Raw genomic sequence first — 24,905 nt, 5'->3', positions numbered from 1 at the left:
GTAAATATGGTTAAAATGGTGATTATGGATGCCAAGTTGATAAAGGTGAGATATACATATATATCTCACCAGGAAATTCAGCATAGCCTGTGCATATATATATATATATATATATATATATATATATATACACACACACACACACACACATACATACACACCACCACTCCCTGTGAAGACTGGAAAATATATGCCCAGAATCCCCTTCTCTGTATGGTTTTGGGTTTGACTTTGTCAATAAGAGGAAATTCGGCAAAGGTTCATATGAAGTAGAAGTTATTATTCTCAGAAGGTTATGAAAGTCATGAACAGCCATTCTGTAGACCTTCCATAAGTTCTCATTTTGCAGTCATGGTGGACATACTTGGCAGTTTGGAGATGTTTCCATGCATTTTGTAGTTTTAATGAAACACAGTAGAGGCATCTCAGACTTCTCCATCAGTCTTGGCTTTCACAGTCACGCCCATGAATTTTTCTCCTATTTTTCAGCTACAGCCTTCCAGAAAACTCATGTCAACCCTTTCACATTTATTTAAACTCTAACTTTTAATTAATTCCCTGATTCTGCTAAAATCTGTAGTGGTTCTGTGTTGCTCAACAAATCCAAATTGACAAAGGCTTTGAACTCTGCTCTTTGAGGAGTTAAAAGCAAAATAGCTCTAGTTGAAAGAAATCAAAGGAGTCATGAAATCATACTTTAAAAATAGTGACTAGTGTAGGGGATTAAATACTGCCCCCTCCCAAAATTCATATCCATCTGGAACCACAGCATATGATCTTATTTGGATATAGGGTCTTTGCATATGTTAATAGTTAAGGATCTCAAGATAAAATCAACCTAGGTTTATGGTGACTGGTGTTCTTAAAAGAAAAGGAGAGGGCACAGAGGCTCACAAAGAAAAGGTGATTTGAAGATGATTGAAGTAATGCAGTTACAAACTCAGGGACACTAAGGATTGCTGAGAGCCAACAGCAGGTAGAGAAAAGCAAGGCAAGAGTCTTCCTTAGAGCTTTTGAGGGAGCTTGGCACTGCTAATACCTTGATTTCAGGCTTTTAGTCTTCAGAACTGTGAGCAAATACATGTCTGTTATGTTAAGGCATGAGAATTATGGTAATTTGTTACAGCAATCCTAGGAAATAGTGCAGCCACTTTGAAACAAAGCTTGTCAGAAAGAATTTCATACCAATACATGTTTTCCTCTTTCTATCCCTCGTGCATCATGCAACACAGAGTATGGAATAAATATTTGATAATGTGAATTCTAGAACTCTCATATTGTGAAAATAGTACAAAATTTATCATGTCTTCAAGACATGTTATACAAAGGATTTTGAAAATGAAAGCAATCTTTTCATATTACATTGCACTAATGTATAATATACCACTGATCAAAGTATGTCCACTAAAACGGGAATTGGTAAAGTACAACCTGGGGGGAAAATTCAGCCACCTGCTTCTTTTATTTTTTGTAAATAAAGTTTGTTGGAACACGGGCACACCTACTCTGAAAAAGTTGAATGGCTGTGGAAGAGATGGAATGGCCCACAAAGCTGAAAATAATTATTATCTGGCTCTTTGTAGAAAGGAAATTTCCAACTCTTGCATTGAACTATAATTGAATATTAAAAAAAAAATTCATTATCCATGGTTTGTGTGAAAATACCTGTTAGTGTTTTGACATTATTAAAATCATAACATGGTTCAATTGTGGGCTTTTTTCATTGCTCAAGAGATTGCAAATTTGTCCTTGGAACTGATTTGTCATTGTCCCACAATCTTCATCTAATTACTGTAGTTGCAGATAAATGTTTGTTGAATTCAGTTTGTTCATTTAATCAGAAATGTGTCAGCTGTAATATATGGTTGAAATGTTAATATTAATTATATACTGAAGTGTTAATTATAGGTTTGCAATTGTACCATTAACACTAGGATAAGCATATTAATTATAGAGATTCTTGATGAATCTGTTGACAGATATGTGCGGATAGAAGCTGTTAAGTCGAGATAGGTCTCCTTGGCATTAGTACAAGGAAAATCAAAGATGCTTGCTTATTTATCAATAGGGATTCAGGGCTGAGACCTGCTGGGGGAGTGGAAGAAAGCGCATCATCAGACAGGTGGGATCTTTCCTTGAAACAGAAACAAAATTAACCACCACACAAAGCAAGATATCCAAGGGGCAGAATTGTGACAAGAATTAGGGTGAGACACTACAGATAAAAAAACTTCTTAATGAGAAAACAGATGAAATGAAATTAAAAGCTCTAGATGAAGAGGAAAAAAATAAGTCAAGCATAAGCTGACTCTACCTGTACCATGTTTCCACCCTAAAACAAACATACCAAACAACAGAATGACCTTTCTTTATCTGTTTGTTGTTGTTTCTTTGGTTGGTTGTTTGAACAAGGTCTGACTGTAGTGTCTAGGCTGGATTGTAATGGTGTGAACTCTGCTCACTGAAGCCTTGACCTCCTGGATTCAAGTGATCCTCCCACCTCAGCCTCCCAAGCAGCTGGGACTACAGGTGTTTGCTACCACATCCAGCTAATTTTTTTTCTTAGAGATGGGGTCTCACAATGTTGCCCATGCTGCCAGTTTCTGTTTGTTTGTTGGTTTGGTTTTTGTTTGTTGTAATACAAGGTTAGCCTAAGACTCTGAAAATGGGATTTAGGATTTGTGTTATATGAAACATCCAGTCATTTTGATCATCATGCAGGGTTGAGATTCACTAGAATATATTTACTCTAAACTAAGATAGGAAAGAGTTAAAATTCCATCATAAATATTTGGGGTTTGATATCAGGCCTCTCTTATTCTGAGTCTGACATTCTCATGAGCATCTCAATTCTGACAATTCTTATTTAATATTTCTGTTGGACTGGATTCTTGTTTTAGTAATCCATCTGATTGTTCCATCTGTGAATCCTTGCTTGGTATTTGTCTTTTCTCTTTTTGCCTCATAAACTTTCAAAATTTCTAGACCTCTATATGGCAACAGAGATACTGCTGGCTGCAGATACATTTCTCTGATGCAGGTTGCTGGCATGGGTTTCCATGTAAATCCTGTTTTGGGGTTGTCTTTTTGTCACTCTAATGCTTCTTTTTGCTTTTTCTTCTTGTTTGCCATGCCCTACATATTATGTTTTTTACAAATGGCTCATTCCTTCAAAACTCTCCACAGATAATTCTGGGTTCTTTGCAAACTAAACACATAGAATCTCCTATTGAAACTGACAAACCCAGGCCTTTTTTTCCTTTTTCTATAACTGTTGATTCGAAGTTTCTTAATATATACCTTGAATTCTTCAGCTGAAAAAAATGCTGGGTGTGGTGGCTCACGCCTGTAATTCCAGCACTTTGGGAGGTTGAGGCGGGTGGATCACCTGAAGTCAGGAGTTCGAGACCAGTCTGGCCAACATGGTGAAACCCCGTTTCTACTAAAAGTACAACAATTAGCCAGGCATGGTGGCATGTGCCTATAATTCCAGCTACCCGGGAGGTTGAGGCAGGAGAATCACTTGAACCCGTGAGGTAGAGTTTGTAGTAAGCCAAGATCATGCCACTGCACTCCAGCTTGGGCGACAGAGTGAAACTCTGTTTCAAAAAAAAAAAAAAAAAAAAGATTATATGAAAACTACTGATTAATGTAATTGTAAGTATTGCATATTTGTGGTATATGTGATTTTACAAAGAGACTGCACATATATACAATTTGGGGAGTCTGGACATATGCATATACCCATGATACTATTGCCAAAATCAAGATAAAAAATATATCTATCACCTTCAGAATTTCCTTATGTCCCTTTGTGTTTTTGTGGTGGTGGTGGTTTGTGTAAGAATACTTAATATGAGATCTACCCTCTTAATAATTATGTTTTAAGTTTTATTTTATTTTTAATTGACAGATAATATTATCATTGTACATATTTGTGGGCTACAGTGTGATGTTTCAATGCATGTATACATTGTATAATTTCAATGCATGTATAATAATGAAATCAGGGTAGTTTGCATATCTATCACTTTAAACATTTACTATTTATTTGTGGTAATAATATTCAAAATTCTCTCTTCTAACTATGTTGATATATGCACTACATTAATATTAACTATAGTATCCCTTCTGTGTAATAGAACACCGGAATTGATTCTGTCTAATTGTAACTTTGTACTTGTTGAGCAATCTCTTCTTCCACTTACTCTCCCACCCTCTGGTAACCACTATTCTACTCTCTACTTCTATGAGATCAACTTTTTTTAGATTCCACATGAATGAGATCATGTGGTATTTGTCTTTAGGTGTCCAGTTTATTTCACTTAACATAGTACACTCCAGGTTGATCTATCTTGCCACAAATGATAGGATTTCATTTTGTTTTATAGTTAAATAGTATTTCATTGCATATATACACACCACACTTTCCATTTATTTATTTATTGTAGAAAAGGAGTATTGTTATGTTCCCCAGACTGATCTTGAACTTGTGACCTCAAGAGATCCTCCCACCTCAGCTTCCCAAAGTTCTGGGATTAGAGGCATTAGCAACTGAGCCCGGCTAATACCACATTTACTTCTGTTCATCCATCAGTGGGCACTTAGGTTGATTTCATATCTTGCCTTAGCCTCTTAACAAATTTTTTAAAGTACATGATACTGTATTGTTAATTGTATTTGCTGTGTTATATGGTGGATATCTAGAATTTATTCATCTTGTATAATTGGAACTTTATATCCATTGAGAAACTACTTTCCATGTTCCCGTCCCACCATACCCTGGCAACAACCATTCTATTCCCTGCTTCTATGAATTTGACTATTTTAGATACCTCATTTAAGTGAAATCATTCACTATGCACAGAAAGACATTTCTGTGAGTGGCTTGTTTTTACTTAGCATAATGTCACCCGGGTTCATCTATATTGCTGTATTATAGCAGAATTTTCTTCCTTTTATAGGCTAATATTCCATTGCATGTACTTGCCATATTTTAAAAATTATTCATCTGTTAGTGAACATTTGGGTTGTTTTTATGTGTTGGATAGTGTGAATAATGCTGCAGTGAATATGAGAGTGCAGATATCTATTCAAGACTTTAATTCCTTTGGATAGATATCCAGATGTGAGATTACTACATTATATGATTACTGTATTTTTACTCTTTTGAGAAACCTTCTTATGATTTTCATACTGGCTACCCCATTTTACATTCCACTACAAGGGTGGTATTTCTAGTCTACAAGTGTACAGGGTACTAGTTTCTCTATATCGTTGCCAACACTTGTAATCTTTTGGTTGTTATGAAATCCATCCTAACAGGTTTGAGGTGATACAGAATTGTGGTTTTAATTTGCATTTCTCTTATGATTAGTGATGTTGAACATCTTTTCATATACAGGGTGACCATTTGTAAGGCTTCTTTGGAAAATCATATATAAAAAATTGTAAAGCCTCCACTAAAAAACTGTTAGAAATAAGAAATGAATTCAGTAAATTTACAGAATAGGAAATCAACATGCAAATATCAGTTGTGTTTTTGTATACTAACAGTAAATGATCAAAAAAGGAAATTAAGAAAATAATCTCATTGAATATTGTACCACCCCAAGTGATTTACAGATTCACTGCTATTTCCATCCAAATTCCGATGGCATTTTTTACAGATATAGAAAAAAAAGATCTATGAATTGAAACCATACACACACACACACACACACACACACACAATAACCAGAAGAGGTGAAGTGATCTTGAGAAAAAAGAACAAAGCTGGAAGCATCATACTTCCTGATTTCAAAATATATTACAAAGCTACAGTATCTAAAATATGATGGTACTGACATAAATACAGACATATAGACCAATTGAACATGATAAAAATTCCAAAAATAAACCCATGACTACTCAGTCCATGATCTTCAAAAAGGGTGCCAAAAATACACAATGATGAAAGGATAATCTATTTAATAAGTGACATTAGCAAAACTGGATATCCACATGCAAAATAATGTAATAAGATCTCTATCTTTCACAGACATACACAAAAAGCATCTCAATAGACCTACAAATAAGACCTGATATTGTAAAACTCCTAGAAGAAAACAGGGGCAAATGCTCATAACATGGGTCTTGGCAATGATTTTTTGGATATGTCACCAAAAACAACAAAAGCAAAAATAGACAAGTGGAGTTATATACAACTAACAAGTTTCTGCACAGCATGGAAAATAATAAATAAAATGAGCAGGCAACCTTCAGAGGGAAAAGATTTGCAAACCATAAATCCGATAAAGGGTTAATAGTCAAAATATATAAGAAGCCCCTACAACTCAATAGCAAAAAACAAATAACCTAATTAAAAAATGTACAGAAGACTTCAATAAACACTTACCTGAAGGAGAGATGTGTCACATATTTTGAGAGAAATTTTAACAAATGAATAAAAGAGTAATTACTTTTGCCTTATAAGGGAAAATTTCACAGAGAAAGTGACATTTGACTTGGTTCTTACAGAATATCAGCAACATCAAAAATAGTTTGAAGAAGGATCTTTTAAATAGATTGACAGAAAGACCAATATGAAGAAAATAAAGAGCCACAAAAGTTCACAGCATGTAATTAAACAAGTCGACAAATAAGATATCTTGAAAGGGAACGAAGCAAAAGTAGATTGGAACCAGATTAAAAGATATGAAAATATATTTAAAAGTTTTCAAAGCACAGTGAGCAGCCAGCAGCATATTTTGTTTTGGAAAATGACATCCTTTAATTTGAGAAGATGACTAGAAAATGAAAGATACTTTTTAGTATTACTATTCTTCAGTTCTTTCTCACTCCTTCATCCTGGTTGTGTTTCTGTTTTCTTAATATTCCACCATTCCGCTTTACTTACCCTAGGTAATTGCTTAAAGTTCTTTAAATTTATCCACCTCTAACTGGTATTCCACTGGTTGATTTCCAGGTTTTGCTTTATGCTTAGGAATAGAGTGTCGAGAGTCATATATTTGAAATTTCATAATTATTATATTTATTCATCATCTATCAATTGTTCTCTTGCTGGTTTTTTAATGATCATTACATATCTTGACTTGAGGCAAGTCAATCAGCGACAGCTACCTGCTCAAGAATAGTCTGGGAAGGACAGGAAAGTGTGGGCCTATGTGTGGAACTTGGCTATTGCACATCAGAGGCAGTGTTCTCTCACATGTTTGCACCCAGTATACCACATTCTCTCCTCAACCCTAGAAGTATATTTCTCTTCATTTTTTTACAGTGAACAGGATTTCCTCTGGTGTCATAAACCTCTGACTTAGTTTATCTCTCTCTCTTCAGCTAATTCTGATCAGTGGTAGAACTCCTCCCTGGCCTTTGGAAGCTTCATTTCAAGTATGAGGATACATCCCAGCAAATGAAGATGATAACACTCAGTGCTTTTATTTTAGTTCTGTTTACACTGTCAAACAGCAAAATGAATGTGGACAGATATGGGATGTTTCTCACTTTTCTGTGACCACCCCCCCCAAAGCCTTGACACTTCATCAGTGCAAGCATTGTTATGCTTTTCCTAGACTGTTGCTTTATCCTAGGGAAAGCTGAAAATTGCTAAGAAATGTAGAGAAGAAGATATTAAAACTTGGGGATGTTCTTCAGTTTGATTCACATTGCAGTGTATTTTCCAAATGATTTCTACGTTTTGTGGTTTGGGATACGATCATTTACAGATTTTGATGATCATATTATTTCCTTATTTCTTATATTTGTTTTGAGTTCCTGTTCTGAGCCTTGAAATGAGAAATAATAAAAACATTTCTGTTTCATATTTTTTAGTGGAAACTGTAAACTGAGTTTATCATAGCTAATTTTTATAAGTGATTCTCCATATATTAGAATGGGTATTGGAATACTTAGGTAAAAAATAATTCTTAACATTATTAAATTTTGTATACATGCAGCAGAGATCAAACCTCTGATTTGTCTTTACACTCAAAACACCCAGGCCAATTCAAACTAAAATTTACAGTGAAGCTCTTTATTTACAAAGCTCTTTATGATAAGCTTTGGTGCATTTTCAGTATAAGCAAAGCAATTATATTTATGGGAAGAGTCAATTATACTGTAACATATGTTTAAGTCAATCTTTCCTTTACGCAAATTAACTATGCTAAAAATATACAAAGTGTTCTTAAGGGGAAACATATAATATGTAATTTTTGGAACAATAAATTCTAGAATGTGCATTATGATGTTAAATTTGAATAAAAAATGTATCTGAAGTTACATACTCTTTGAAGGTAATATTATTGTTTTACAGAAATTAATTTTTAAAATGTGTGGCCAGGTGCGGTGGATCACTCCTGTTATGCCAGCACTTTGGGAGGCCGAGGCAGGCGGATCAGGAGGTCAGGAGATCGAGACAATCCTGGCTAACACGGTGAAACCCCGTCTCTACTTAAAATACAAAAATATTAGCCGGGCGTGGTGGTGGGAGCCTGTAGTTCCAGCTACTCGGGAGGCTGAGGCAGGAGAATGGCGTGAACCCGGGAGGCGGAGCTTGCACAGTGAGCTGAGATGGCCCCACTGCACCCCAGCCTGGGCGATAGAGCAAGACTCTGTCTCAAAAAAAAAAAAAAAAAGAAAAAGAAAAGTGATTCTGGTCCTAGAGATTTTCATAACTGGCTGTTAGGAGAAATCTATATAACAACCCAAGTCTTCATTTCATTTTCTAGAAAACAAATGTGAACAAGACGTTTAAAAGCTTGATTCACTCTAGAGACTTTGTTGAGAGAACGAGGGAATTTCAGAATTCGTAGGACAATTCTTCTTCTTAATTTTTTTTTTTAATGGTGCTCATTCTCTTTCTTTCTTTCTTTCTTTCTTTCTTTCCTTCTTTCTTTCTTTCTTTCTTTCTTTCTTTCTTTCTTTCTTTCTTTCTTTCTTTCTTTCTTTCTTTCTTTCTTTCTTTCTTTCTTTCTTTCTTTCTTTCTTTCTTTCTTTCTTTCTTTCTTTCTTTCTTTCTTTCTTTCTTTCTTTCTTTCTTCTTTCTTTCTTTCTTTCTTTTTTTGAGATGGAGTTTTACTCTGTCTCCTAGACTGGAGTGCAGTGGCGCAACCTCGGTTCACTGCAACCTCTGCCTTCCGGGTTCAAGCAATTCTCTGCCTCAGCCTCCTGAGTAGCTGGGATTACAGGCGCCCACCATCATGCCAGGCTAATTTTTTGTAGATGTAGTAGAGACGGGGTTTCACAGGCTGATCTTGAACTCCTGACCTCGTGATCCACCTGCCTTGGCCTCCCAAAGTGCTGGCAATACAGGCGTGAGCCACCGCGCCCAGCCGGTTTTTAAAATTTATTATATTGGACCTAAAATCTTGAAGGGCACATATTGAAAAAAATCCAAATCAAATAACTGCACATCGTTACAGATACGACACTGATCAAAACTAACAATTTTATAATTACCTGATTGTGAATTTAACTGAAATTCAGATGAAATTACTTTTATGTATTTCTCTAGAAATACATAAAACTGACCAGAAATGGTCAGGTATTGGAAATTTCCTATTTTCAAGCCAATATTCCTAGAGAAGACATATTTTTTTTCCTCTTTCTCACACACATACACACACAGGCTTACATACACATTACACAAAATAAAAAATCCCTACCATCTGATCACCTGAAAATGGATATTGTTATGTTAAAGTGCATTTCTTTCTAGTCAGATATGATATATTCTGTATTTGCTTACTATCTATTATATTGGGATAATATTTTATGTAGTTATATATACTATTTTTTATAATTATGGCATAGACATTTTCCTATGTCATTTAAGATTCTTGAAATATGGCAAATCTTTTTTTTATTATATTTAGTAAAATAAATCATGGTAACTTTTAGTTGACTTTTTGGCCTTTTTTTTTTTTTTTTTTTTTTTGCAATTTTGTAACTTTATTTGATGTATTTGACGAACAGTGATTAGTTCTCATTCACACTGTCTGTAGATTTTTGGAAGTGGTAACAGGTACATAGGTAACCAAGGTATAGAATTTATTTGGTGAATCTTCCTCCTCATTACGTTTTCTGGACAACCGCACACGGAAACGGTATGGGTCATCCCTTATTCCTTCGGCCAGACTGCTTTGTTGGGCCTGGTATCAATGCGCACATCTGGAGTTCCCATCGCCTTCCTGGCAAATTGCTGAATCTCTTTGAGTACCGGAGGGACACTCCTCTTGAAGCCCACTCCATGGATGCACTTGTGAATATCGATGGTGTATTTTCGCGTCACCACCTCGTTGATGGAAGAATGGTCCTTTTTCTTCTGGCCACCCTTCTTTGCGGGAGCCATTCTGTTGGGTCCGAGTTGGAAAGCAATATATGTATATTTTTTAAGCCTGGCCTTTTCGGTTTGAGTAAGGTAATTAATCCAACTATATATTTTTCATATTAACTAGCAATTCTTATAAAAACTATGATAAAAGGTATAAAGTTAAAGCCGAAAATGTCTATGGTAATATGTTCTATAATACTACCAATTCCATTCACTCATAGAGTATGCACACAAAGGAAAGAGAGGAGCTTTTATCATATTCTAGCCATTTGTCTGTTAGTGCACTAAGGGCTCATTTTATACTTTCTATTTTAATACCTATAGCATTCTATGAAGGCAGACATTGTCCACAGCTTTCAAATGAGGAAGCTGAGTCTTCAGATGTTTCATACCCTCTAAAATAAAATAGTTTTTATGTAACAGAGCTAAAAATTAAACAGATCCGGAAACTCTGGTTATTTCCTTACCAAATCTACATCAACCTAGTTTTTAAAAATCCTTGTGCTAGTAATATAGCTCAACTGACTGATGATCATTCTTCAAGGAGAGCAACTAAACATTAAACAGATCCAGAAACTCCAGTTATTTTCTTACCAAATCTACATCAACCCAGTTTTTATAAATCCTTGTGCTAATAATACAGCTCAACTGACTGATGATCATTCTTCAAGGAGAGCAGTTTTCTGATCTTTGGAATATATATGGTCTGGCAGATTCTATGTGAACTCTCCTTAGTGTCACTTTATACTTGTGCCATTGATACCCTATTATTTTTACATCTCTTCTATCTAAGAAGCCTTAATCATTGATTAAGGGGCAGGTATTAATCATTGATTACTGGCATACATAGGTCAGAAGAAAGCCTGCGATAGCAAGGGAGCAAATATTGGATTTTGGCACAACCTAACCTCCTCCTTCACCCATCCCATATACAATCTTTATCTTGGATCTATAGAAGAGAACTGGAGACAAGACAGATTAATGAAAAATAATTCAAGAGAAAAAAAAAGAAAACTGTTGGGAAATAGTACCCACTCCGTCCCTTCATATGACCATATGAATGCCTTCATGTATGTTAACATGTTTCTACTTCTTAAATATTTCTTTGACTGAATTGTAAAACAGCTCATTATTTTTTATAAAAAAGATATATCACTTACCATGAATAGTCTCATGCAAACTATACTAAAGAAAATCCAAAAAAGCTAAATATAGTGACAAACTTTCCAATAAAATCTAATATCTGAAACCATATTATACATAAATATACCCTAGTGCATGCTTGACTTTTTCAATAAGTAGATGATAAATATATAGTAGTCTGCAATATGAATTAAATCTTAAGAAGATATTGTCCTCTTTAAACAAAACCTATTTCACTTTTTTTCTAAAAGTAGAATATAATTTTACTTTTTCACATAGTAATCTACTTATATGTCTAAAGAACGGGATTTAGTACTCTTTGTAAAAATAGAAGTAATATGTCACTATTATCTTTAATACAAGTGAGTATTAATTTCATTAAAAAAATTTCTATTGATATGGTGAAAGTACAACTTGAACATATGTCCAGAGAACAAAGGGCTATTACAATATTACTTACTTCAGACTTACAGTGTCCCATGAGCTCAAGTCTTTGAAATTAAACACATGTGGATTCAAAGCCTTTGTCTATCTCTATGACTTTGTAGTTCCTCTATTGTAGGGGTCGGAGTGTCAGGGTATTGCAAAGATCTAAGAAAATGATATATAAAAATGAGCATATGTCTCAAATGTCTATACAATGGTAGGGATACAAAAAGTTTGCTTTTTCTAGTCTTTGTAATGAACTTACTGCATGATACCCGAGGTCAGTATGTATATTTATTTGTGCCTTTACTATTCCACATCTTCCCACCATTCACTATAGACCATCTCAACTATATCACTTTTATAAGTCAAATTCTTTCTTTTAAAACTACATAGGACAGTACAAAGCCTGAACCAGTGATAGCAAGGGAGCAAATACTGGATTTCAACACAACTTAAAATTATTTATTTTGGTCTTTCATTTCTTTCTCCAGTATTACCTAGAGTTAATTTACCATTTTCTCTCAAATTAAAAAAAAAAAAAAAAAAATCGGCAAGGTGGCAGGCGCTAGTAGTCCCAGCTACTTGGGAGGCTGAGGCAGGAGAATGGGATGAACCCAGAAGGCAGAGCTTGCAGTGAGCCGAAATCGCATCACTGCACTCCAGCCTGGGAGACAGAGCGAGACTCCATCTCAAAAAAAAAAAAAAAAAAAAAAAAAATTTCACCTGGTTCATGCCTGTGTCTTAGAAAGCTGAAATCAGGAAACATTTCACTACAAGAAATGCTTCCTAATAAAAGTGGTCACTAAGTAAATGTAATTCGATCAAATATAAGATACGAGGAAAGGGAAGAACACGTATCTGGGTGAAGCCATGTGTAGAACATCTGGCCTAATCTACTGTTGAGTGTTGGGTCTTGGGGAATTTGTGCTTGGTCTGTGTATATCCGTGCTTCATTCAGTCAGATTCATCCTGCAGATGTTAATTCCACACTTAAGGTTAAACTACTGGCAAAATACACTAGAGTATAAACTTCATGAAGGTAGGGATTTATTTTATTTTTTTCTGTTTTGTTCATCAATGAAACCCCAGAATCTAGAAACATCCCTGGCATAATTTAACAATATGTATTTGTAAGATACAGCAACTTTCTTAAAGACAAAGTTCAAATTTCTTAATATGGTTGACAACGTTGTCCTCAATGAAGCCCTTGCCTAACTCTTCAGAGTAGTTTCATGCTACCCCTCACACTCTCTCGCTGTGATTCAATCCTTATATCAGTCTCACAGTGATTCAGTCTCACTGTGATTCAATCATAATGATTGCATGAGAATCATTTACTTCTTCCAATGTGCCACTTCTTTTCTTGAACTATATATATATTTTTTAACCTGGAATACTTTTTTATTTCACTTCTACTTCTGATTTCTTCTTGGTAAATTACACACAAAGTTCAAGTTACAGCTCAAACAAAGCATCCTCAGGAAAAACCTTCCTAATCACTATGAATACATCATTTCGTACTAACCATCTCATGAAATGTATGCCCTTAAATTATTTGCCTTAATTCTGTCTTCACCACTAGATTAAAAGCAGCAAAAATTAGCCACATCTTTTTTGTTCACAATTCTTACTTCATTGTTAAATCCCCAAATTTATGTGTAAAAGTGAGAATTAAAATGCAGTGGGTCTAACGAAGTAGGTGCATTAGAATAACAGACATTTTTAGTGGAAGAAAGTATTCAAAATCAGACAGAAAATGTTGTCACTGTTAGAACTGTTTCCTCAACATTCTTAAATAAAGATGATCAGTAATTTTTAGTTTTTATGTTTGTGAAGTTTTAATATTACTACTTGCTAATTAAAAGAAAATAATTTTGAATCTGTACTTCTCTCTGCATGCTCTAAAAGCATTCCAATAGGCCAATTTACATATGCACCATGGACTACTATGCAGCTATAAAAAAAATGAAATCATGTCCTTTACAGCAACATGGATGGGGCCGGAGGCCATAATCCTAAGCAAATCAATGTAGGAATGGAAAACCAAAGATCACATGTTCTCACTTATAAATGGGAGCTAAACGCTGAGCACACATGGACATAAATTGGGAAAAATAGACACTGCAGACTACTAGAAGGTGGAGGGAGGAAGAGGTTAAAAAAAAATTTAAAACCCATCTATCAGGCCAGCACTGTGCTCACTACCTGGGTAACAGTATTGACACCCTAAACCTTCCCATCACACAATATTCCCATGTAACAAATCTGCACACATACTCCCTGTATCTAAAATAAAAGTTGAAATTAAATTTAAAAAACACTAAAAGTAAATAAATAGAACATTTATCTGTTTATTGAAGTCTTGAAAAAAATTACCACTGTCCCTAGCTGAGACTAATGCTTTTGAGTGTAATCTCTCCCTCTTCTTTTTCTTTAATCTCCTCTTCCTGTTTCTACTTCTTCAAATAGCTATGTTTTCATTGATTACAGAAATAAAATTTGCAGATATAAAAAAATCAATTTTGAAAGTGTAATACCTTCTGCCAAATCCCTTTCCTGGTGGAAATGAAGAACTTCTTGTGAATTATTAAAAATATTATATTTATATGGTTCTATATATGCATACATATTCCTTTGGAATGTGTATATATGTGGTATGTGTTTGTAGATATTTTCAAATGGCAGTAGTCAAGATGCATAAATAACGCATATGAAATTAACAAATTTGAGACATCTGTTTAACTCTCTCCATAAACGTAAATAAATTTATATTATATACATATCTGTGTATATATGTATCGAGATATGTACATATACAGATTTACACAGATGCATGCACAGACACAAATAGTATATAGTTTCTTGTACGTAGTAAGTTCCATTTAAGGTTTAACTGGTATTCTCGGTCTTATCATCGGATTGTACGTTTAAAAAATATATTTAAGTCACAGGGTTTATTAGGATCTAAAAAATAAGCATTCTTACATATCTCCTTGGGAATGTAAACAGATACAAATTCTTTGAAAGGCAATTTGGCAAAATTTTTACTCAAGTAGCAATTGATTCTAAATATATACTTTGACACCTATGTATAGATGTATGTATAGATTATAAATGTTTCTTATGCTATCAGTTTTAATAGCAAAATATACAATCTAAGTGCCCATTATAGATATATTTCTACCATGAATTATTATGTAGGCCTCAATAAAACTGAAATAAAGATGTATTTGCTACTATGTGAAGGTATTCAAAGTGTATTTTAAGTGGAAAAAAATACAAAAATATGCATAATGTTTATCCTATTTGTCAACAAAATAAAAACACGTACACGCAGATGTGCAAATATCTGGTAACTGAAATTTTCTCAGAGAGAAATAAACTATTATGATAGTAGTCTTAATGAATGTAAATAAGATCCTCAATGAGGTGTTTTATTTACTTTATATGTTTTTGTGAACATTTATATGTATATATATATATATACTTCTAAAATCAGATATACTTTTCATAATTAAATAGTTCCAATTATCAAAATAGTTTTAAAAAATCGAAACAGACCAAGAGCCTCTGAGGTGAATACAGCTGAAATTTCCAACTTGTGTATCTCAAAATACACACTTATAAAGCAGGCTGGCTCATATTATAGGAGCATGAGCATTGAAATGCAGCTATATTCAGTTGCTCTAAAGAGTGAGTTTTTACTATATCTCATAAAATAGATTGCAGGGTTAAATATTTATAAGGCACTGTTAGGAAAATACTCTGCCTATTGCTATTCAAATTTCTTTTCAATAGTATCTATCTTAATTGCAAGAACATGTGAGTTTGAGCAACATTAAACTAGCAATAAAGTCTTAAGCTGAAGAGCACTTTATTTGTGAAAGTAGGTATAACCTAAATTGCTGTAGCTACAGCTACAGCAACATACATGTCTAGAACTTTCTTTGAATTACCATAAAAAATACTCTACTAGGAATAGTAAGTGGTCTTTTAAATTCCTTTTGAGTAGTAATAGCATTTTGAGTGTTGGAGCAATATGGAAACAAAATAGAAACTGATCTGGATAAAATAAATTCCCAGGAAATGTTAACAGTATCATGTTGTTACAATAGTACAGAAGCTGGAGAGGTGAACAATTTCAGCTAGATACCAATAATTATCATTTTGAACATGTGTCTTGTCATCATATGTATCAGTATGTAAGATAATCACATGGTCAACAAAAAGATGATTTGATTGCATAGATATGTGCCAAGAAGCGAGCTAGGTTCTAGGAAGATAATACTTAACAACACATAAATAGTTCTTGCTCTAATGGATACTACAGTCTGGAGTCTTGGTGTGGGGTTGGAGGGATGGGGGCTGGGAGGATGGAGGTGGAAGGGTGGATGCGAAGGTGAAAATAGTTTCAGGATGAAATTGTTCCACCTTAGATCATCAGGCATTCCATTCTCATGTGGAACCTAGATTCCTCACATGCGCAGTTCACAATAAGGTTCGTGCTCAGAATCTAATGCCACCATTGATCTGACAGGAGGCCGAGCTCAGGTGGTAATGCTTGCTTGCCCGCCTGCACCTCACCTCCTGCTGCGCAGTCCAGTTCCTACCAGGCCACAGACTGGTACTGGTCTGCAGTTCAGGGGTTGGGAGACCCTGGTGTACAGTAACATCCTGGGCCTTCACATTCACTTACTACTCACTCACTCACTCACGCTCTCACTCACGCACTCACTCACCCAGAGCAACTTCCAGTCCTACAAGCTCTGTTCATCATAAGTGCCATATTAATCTTTTATACCATAATTTTACCATACCTTTTCTATGTTTAGATATGTTTAAAGACACAAAAACTTACCATTGTGTTACATTTGCTCACAATATTCAATAAAGTAACATGCTGTACAGGTTTGTAGTGTAGGCGCTATAGGCTACACCAAATGTAACAACATGTTAGTATTCCTAAATGCTAATTATTGTTGTTGCTGTTGTTATTAATTTACTGGTTTTGTAAAGCCTGGTTAATTTATCTATTTTTATTTTGAAAGGAGAAAAAAATAATGAAAATGATTGCATAGGTCGAAATTGTATAAACATACTAAAATAATAATTACCTATTTATGGGAAAAATTTTATCTGTAAGAGCCAAAAACTTGATGAAATCTATACCTGATGTATTGCAGAGTACAGCAATCATGTTTTATGACGTTCTAGAATAGCTGTGTTGGTTGTGGTGTGTGGGTATGTAAGTCAGTGCATGCTTCTCTTTCTCTCTGCATTCATATTTATATTGTTTAAGAAATGTCCTTATATCAGTCTCATTTTATAGATAATGAATATAAATTCAGAAATTACAAGAATCTTTCAAAGCAAAGGGAATAATGCAGGTGCGACACCGAGGAAACTACTGGGTATTTTATTTCTGTGAAAAGATAATGGTAAAGTCCAATTTTGACAAACACTATACTGTTTAATTATAGTCAAATTTCATTACACCTATAATGAGCACATTGTTAGAAATCACATTCATAGCTCTAGCAGCTGATGATGAAATGTGGCTCAGGCTGCTTCTCTGTAATGAATTCAAATGAAAATTGCTTTGATCTCAAGAAGAAAAGCAGTGCCCATACAATACCTTCATCCTGTAAGCACCAGAAGTATTGTAAAGATCATTTTATTTTGCTAAGCTATTTGTGAATATATATTTTTAAGTAGGTTGATAGATTTTCGAATTTTGGTGCAATGAGTAAGACTGAAAGGTAATGGCATTTTTATAGGAAGTCAAAGGAGTCAATATTAGAATTCAGTTTACTTTTGCTTTTTGCCTTACCAAAAATATAATCATATGCCAACAAAGTACTGTTTATAGAGAAAATTACCGCTCTGAGATTGACAGAGAAATTCTATTTGACTTTGAGTGGATTTCCTTATAAATCGATCAAGAAAACCCTGTTACAACAGATGTTCATATGGTAAATTGTATTAATGATATTCAAGGGGGAAGGATTTTACTGAAAAATATATATATGTGTGTGTACATGTGTGTGTATGTGTATATGCATATACGTATATATTTACATATGTATATATACATACGTATATACGTATATGCATATACACATACACACACACGTACACACACATATGTTAGCTTCTAACAGACTATTCAGGGCATCAAGCAACTTTCAATGATATATCTTGTGATATATGTAAAATACCTGGAGATCAGGGTCATAATCCTAGTATTATCACAAACTGATTGTGACTTTGAGAAAGTATCTGTGTTCAGCTACTAAAATTGTCGTTTAAAATAATGTTTCAATATATGACATTTTAATGAGGAAAGTTTATGTAGGTTATCATCTGAGATTCGCATACATTACACAGATGGGTATTGCTATCACTTTCAGAATCTGTGAATGCTTCATGTGTATTATAATCCTTGGATAAAGGGTATTCTGTTACTATCAGTTACAAATATTGTCAGTGATCTGAAATTTTTTTTCACATTTGAATGTAATGTAGTTCCATCATTTTTATCTCCTAGTGATTATTTTCAAATATAATTAAATCATTATAAACAGATCTGTGTGGTCTGTTTTGTTATTTTCAAAAGTATTCAACAATATAGCTCCAACACAGAAATATTAACTCATTGCTTTTAGAACTAGTAAATTCTACCAAAATAACCCCCATAAATGTTACTCCTTTTTATCATGTCGACTCTTCATAAATTATTTTTGTATTCGTAAAAATGCATGTATTCCCTGATTAGATTCATAATATTGTTTGAAGCTAAGTGCTCATACATATTTATCCCAATATTGACCTTTCTGGTATTTACTATTGTTTTCTTAATTTTCTTTTTTTATCTTTTAATAGGATTATTTTCCTTCTGCTTAAATAATTCATATTAGAATCTATTATTGATCTAAAATTATTTCTCCTCTTCTCTCCTCTCCTCTCCTCTTCTTTTTTTGAGACGGAATCTCCCTCTGTCACTCAGGCTGGAGTGCTGGAGCGCAGTGTCGTGATCTCAGCTCACTGCAACCTCCGCCTCCTGGGTTCAAACGATTCTCCCCCTCTGTTTCCCGAGTAGCTGCGATTACAGATACGTGCCACCAAGCTCAGCTAATTTTTGTATTTTTAATACAGATGGGGTTTCACCATGTTGGCCAGGCTGGTCTTGAACTCCCAACCTCAGGTGATCCGCCCACCTTGGCCTCTCAAAGCACTAGTATTACAGGCATGAGCCACTACGCCTGGCTAAAAAATTAGGTTTTTAATTAGAAAAAGTGATGTTTTTTCTTCATATTTGAAGTATAATTTTATTAGATATAGGACTTTAGGTTGGCAATAGTTTACATTCAGCTTTCTAAATATATTATTTTATTTACTGCTAGTTTTATTGCATGCCTTTGAAGAAAGCACATTTTCCTGAAAATAACTGCTTAAATTTTTTTTTCTTTGATTTTCAGCAATTTTACTATAATGAGTTTAGGTATAGATTTCTTATTATTTATTCTTTGAGTTTTGTAGAATTTTGTTCATATGTGACTGAATGCCTTTTGTAAATTTTAGGAAGTTCTTCACTGTTCTTTCTTTAAATATCCCTTTGTCCCTTTCCTTTCACCCAGACAGAAACTCTAATGACACTCTGTTAGACATTTCAATGTGTCTCTCGTGTTTCTCCCTAAAGATAACTTACATTGGTATTTACCAGACATGGAGGAGCAGATCACCCCAATCTAATCACACAGAGGTGACTGACTGCTGGTTTTGGAGTCCTTTTGTTTTATCCTCTCTCCTCTTCCCTTCTCTCCTTCCTTCTCTCCCTTCTTTCCTTCCTTCTCTTCCTCCTTTTCCTCTTCCCTTCCTCTTTTTCTACATCTCTCTCTCTCTCTATGCTCCCCCACTCTATCTCTCTCTCCCCCTTCCACTCATTTTTTTTTCTGATGTTTGGGTCTCCCTTTGAGAGGTGAAGCTGGCTGGCCTTCCGGTCCCGTGGGGTCTTGGAGAACTTTTCCGTCTAGCTAAAGGGTTGTAAATGCACCAATCAGCACTCTGTGTCTAGCTAAAGGATTGTAAAATGCACCAATCCACACTCTAAAAATGCACCAATCAGTGCTCTGTGTCTAGCTAAAGGTTTGTAAACATACCAATCAGTGCTCTGCAAAAACGGACCAATCAGCTCTCCGTAAAATGGACCTATTAGGTCTCTGTAAAACGGACCAATCAGCAGGACGTGGACTGGGCCAAATAAGGGAATAAAAGCTGACCAGGGGAGCCAGCAGTGGCAACACACTCGGGTCCCCTTGCATGCTGTGGAAGCTTTGTTCTTTCACTTTTCGCAATAAATCTTGCTGCTGCTCACTCTTTGGGTCTGCACTACCTTTATGAGCTGTAACACTCACCTTGAAAGTCTGCAGCTTAACTCCTGAATCCAGCAAGACCATGAGCCCACCAGGAGGAATGAACAACTCCAGATGCGTCACCTTCAAGAGCTGTAACACTCACTGCAAAGGTCTGCGGCTTCACTCCTGAAGTCAAGTGAGACCACAAACCCACCGAAAGGAATAAACTCCAGACACATCTGAACATCAGAAGGAGCAATCTCCAAACACACCATCTTTAAGAACTGTAACACTCATGGCGAGGGTCTGCGACTTTGTTCTTGAAGTCAGCAAGACCAATTCCGGCCACACCTTTACTCCTATCTTGTAGTCCGTTTCACCCCCATTAGTTGCAAATGTACATTATGGACTTTATATAGTATCTCTCCTATTCAATGATTTTGTGTCCCCATACTGTGAGCTCCCCTAAATCTCTCCTCTGCATTTCAAATATTTTCTCCTTGGTATATCAGTCTGTTATCCTTGGTAAATGTCAGAAGGGAAAAACCAGGATGAAGTGTATGTTTCACTTCTCTGTTACTCTCTTGGGCATCTCAGTTCTTCAAGTGCCAGATACCTTTCCAGTCTCAAATTTAGTATTTGACTCTGAGTTTTTCAGACATTGCTTTGAACTCTGCTGGCGTTTTTCATCTTTTAGCAAAGGTCCTTTACATCACTTATCAGTCTTTTGAGCCATACTAACAATTGCTAAGAATCCCAGAGGCAAAAGTGGCATGAAAAGGAAAAGTAACCATGAAGGGGCAGGGCAAGATGGCTGAATAGAAGCGCCCACTGATCATCATCCCCCACAGGAACTTAAAATTTTAGCGACTATCTACACACACACACACAAAAGCATCCTCATAAGATCCACAATCAGATGAGCAATTACAGTACCTGGTTTTAACTTCATATGGCTAAAAAGGCACTGAAGAGGATAAGAAAGACAGTCTTGAATCACCAGTGTCATCTGTTCCCCATTCCCTGGCAATGGCATGGTGTGAAGAGAGAATCTGCTTGAGGGAGGGAGAGTGCAGATATTTTGGGACTTTGCATTGAACTCAGTGCTGCCTGTCACAAAGAAAGCAAAACTGAACTAAATTTAGCCAATGCCATGCTCGGAGGGAGCATTTAGATCAGCCCTAGCCAGTGACCAGAATGTGAGTTTCAGCAAGCCTCACCACTGCAGACTGAAGTGCTCTGGAGTGGTAAATAACTGTAAGAGGCAGGTTAGGACATAAGGATTGCAACTCCTAGGCAAGTCCTAGTGCAGGGCTGGTCTCAAAGCCAGTAGAGCTGGGGGACATGTGGCCTAGTGAGACACATGTGGAGGAGCAAAGGGAGTGCTTGCATCACCCTTTCCCCAATCCCAGACAGTGAAACTTACAGCAATGAAAGTGACACTTTCCTTGTGCTTAAGAAGAGAGGAGGAAAGAGTAAAGAGGACTTTGTCTTGCATCTTGCATCGTGGATACCAGCTCAGCCACAGTAAGATAGGGCACTGGGCACGGTTATGAGGCCCCGATTAGAGGTCCTAGCTTCTGGATGACACACACACTCTGGGCCAGAAGGGAACCTGCTGCCTTGAAGAAAAGGACCCAGTTCTGGCAGGATTTATGACATGCTTACTAAAGACTCCTTGGGCCCTGAATAACCAACAGTAATACCTGGGTAGTACACCGTGGGCTTTTAGTGAGACTCTGAGACCTGCTGGTTTCAGGTGAGACCTGAAACAATCACAGTTGTGGTGGCTATGAGGAGAGACTCTTTCTGCTTGAGAAAAGCTGAGGAAAAGGAAAAAGGTACTTTGTCTTGCACGTTAGGTAGCAGCTTGGGTACAGTGGGGTAGAATATCAAGCAAGCTCTTGGGGTCCCCAATTCCAGGCCTTCATTCTTGAACAGCATTTCTTGATCTGTCCTTTAGAAAAATGACTATTTTGTTTCAGCCGGAATGAGATATAAGAAGAGGTGGTCTTACATATGAATATAGAAAGAATGGCCAGAATATGTAGGAAGTTTTATGTTATTTTTAAATGCCAATATTGTTTTCTTACCCTTGCAACTAGATTATACAGAAATTTGATGATCTGGCATCTTCTCAGTAATGCTTCTCATATTGAGTCTATAATGCTCTCTGTTTCTTAAATTTTACCTTTAAAAACAATTGTTTTGGCATCACACTCTGTAAGTTATTCCGTTTGCTATGTGCTTCCGGTATCTGAGTAAAGTACGTAGAATTAGTACAAATAAATCAAGAATTAAAAAAGAAAAAGAAAACAGCACTATAAGAGAGCAGTTTATGATTTTTTTCCCATTCCATTTTAGCTGTAGACATTACATTTCAAAGTTGTTGATCATATTTTAGGTTTTTATAAACATTTTATCTTGAAAATTGTAAGACAGAAGACTACTTATAAAAGCTACATATCCTATAATCCCAGCACTTTGGGAGACTGAGGTGGGCAGATCACCTGAGACCAGGAGTTCAAGATAAGCCTCGTGAACTTGGTGATACTCCATCTCTACTAAAAATACAAAAATTAACCGGGTGTGGTGGCATGCACTTGTAATCCCAGCTACTGGGCGACTGAGGCAGGGGAATCACTTGAACCAGGGAGGCGGAAGTTGTGGTGAGCTGAGATCGTGCCACTGCGCTCCAGCCTGGGCAACAGAATGAGACTCTGTCTATAAACAAACAAACAAATAAACAAAAAAACAAACAACAGAAAAATGAAAGCTACTTATTTGAGACATATAATGGTTTTCCTAAATAATATTATCCTGGAAATAAGAACTCAGCGGTTGCTTCAGTAAGTAAACCTCATTTGTTTTTCCCTGGCAGGATTTTTTTTTTTCTCAACTTAGTTGTAAACTTTCAACTGTTCTATATTGTAATTTTTAAACTTGATAATACTGGCTTAAATAAGAATATATAGACCACATGAAAGAACTCTGGTGCTTACAAAATGAGACATGGAGAAAAACTGTATTTTTTGGTTTTTAGACCTCTTAATTCATCAGACCTGTAAAAACTCAAAGCAGGTTTCTGAATGTTAAGTTCTAGGCTGGAATCTCAAGGATGATAGATGAAAGAGCTGTAAGATTACAGGCTGTAAAATGCCTCCCTAGAGGACACCAAGCAGCAGGGGATAGAAAGCAAAGCAAAAACTGTTCGGATTTTGTATTACATTATGCAAAGTGGTCTCTGCAGATATTTCTTCTCAACAACAGAGCATTTATGGTCAAATTATTTGATTTCTGCTTAATTATGTTAAAATTGCATAATTTTGGTCATATATTTCAGAAGAAGCAACTTTCTAGAGTTACATTTTTTAAAAATGCATCATGGCAAAAATAGCAAGTTGCTGAGTGTGGTGTAATCAATCATCTATAAAGTACAAAATAACTACATTCGATTTCATGAAGATTATCTCTCATGTTCTGTGGCCTATTATGAGGTACTAACAAATGAATAATACTGAATAATGAGTGCCATATTAAACCATGGTCAGTTGTATTTTAAAATATTCACTTTAAAGTACTAAATGAAACTTTGTTTGTGGTTTTAATAGTGCAGTATTTTCACTGACTTTAACAGGAGGACAATTTTAAATTTTATACACACATACACACACACACACACACACACACACACACACACACACATATACATATATATTGGCCAACAAAAAAAGGAAGGAATCCTGCCATTTGTGACAACATGGATGAACCTGGAGGACATTGTGTTTAATGAAATAAGCCAGACACAGGAAGCAAAGTACTGTATAATCTCACCTATCTGAGGAGTCTAAAAAATTCAAACTCTAGAAGCAGAGAGAACAGTGGTTACCAGGGGTTGAGGGCTGGGGGAAACTTTCAGTTATAAAATGAACATGTTCTAGGATCTAAAGTATAGCATGGGTAATGATGGATATGTTAATCAATTTAATTGTGTCAATCATTACCCAATGTTTGCATATGTCAATTCATCACGTTATACACCTTGCATATATACAATCTTTATCTGTTAATCAGAGATTTAAAAAAGAATAAGTGTACTGCTTTTTAAAGTTATTATCCAAAGATGAGGCCAGGCATGGTGGCTAGTGCCTGTAATTCCAGCACTTTGGGAGGCCAAGGTGAGAGGACTGCTTGAGCTCAGGAGTTTGACATTAGCCTGGGCAACATGGCAAAATCCTCATATGCATGAACAAAGAGATATCTGAAACTGAAACTTATATTTAAAAGAGAAGCAGGGCATATAAGTTTGGGAAATTTACAACATGGCCATGTGGGAAACACACATACACACACAGAGACATACACACACACACACACACACACACACACACACACACAACATTTTTGGGAGAGAATCAAGCCTGCTGCAGAAATTTACTTAAGTAAAAAGGAGCCAAATGTTAGCAGCAAGACAATGGGGAAAATGTCTCCAGAGCATTTTAGATAAATTTAAGACAGCCCCTCCCATCAAAGGTCTGGAGGTCTAGGAGGTAAAAAATGGTTTCCTGAGCTAGGCCCAGCTGCTCTATGCAGCCCTGAGACATGGTGTCCTGTGTCACAGCCACTCCTCCTTTAGTCCTGGC

The 24,905-nt window shown here is 35.7% G+C and overlaps 1 long non-coding RNA gene and 1 pseudogene across 1 annotated transcript in view; both read right to left on the bottom strand.

Annotated features, from left to right (window-relative positions):
* LOC105474886 (uncharacterized) overlaps positions 1-24,905 on the bottom strand; it is a 59,412-nt gene that overhangs the window by 26,924 nt on the left and 7,583 nt on the right. The window contains exon 3 of the long non-coding RNA XR_011621625.1: positions 11,940-12,070. This is a non-coding gene — a long non-coding RNA (uncharacterized lncRNA). The remainder of the gene's footprint in view (positions 1-11,939; positions 12,071-24,905) is intronic.
* On the bottom strand, positions 9,993-10,354 carry LOC112425378 (large ribosomal subunit protein eL31-like; annotated as a pseudogene).

This window comes from Macaca nemestrina, chromosome 4, assembly GCF_043159975.1.
Source record: "Macaca nemestrina isolate mMacNem1 chromosome 4, mMacNem.hap1, whole genome shotgun sequence".
NCBI classification, from domain to species: domain Eukaryota; kingdom Metazoa; phylum Chordata; class Mammalia; order Primates; family Cercopithecidae; genus Macaca; species Macaca nemestrina.
The sequence above is the reverse complement of the archived record's forward strand: the minus strand, read 5'-3'. Positions and strand labels throughout refer to the sequence as shown.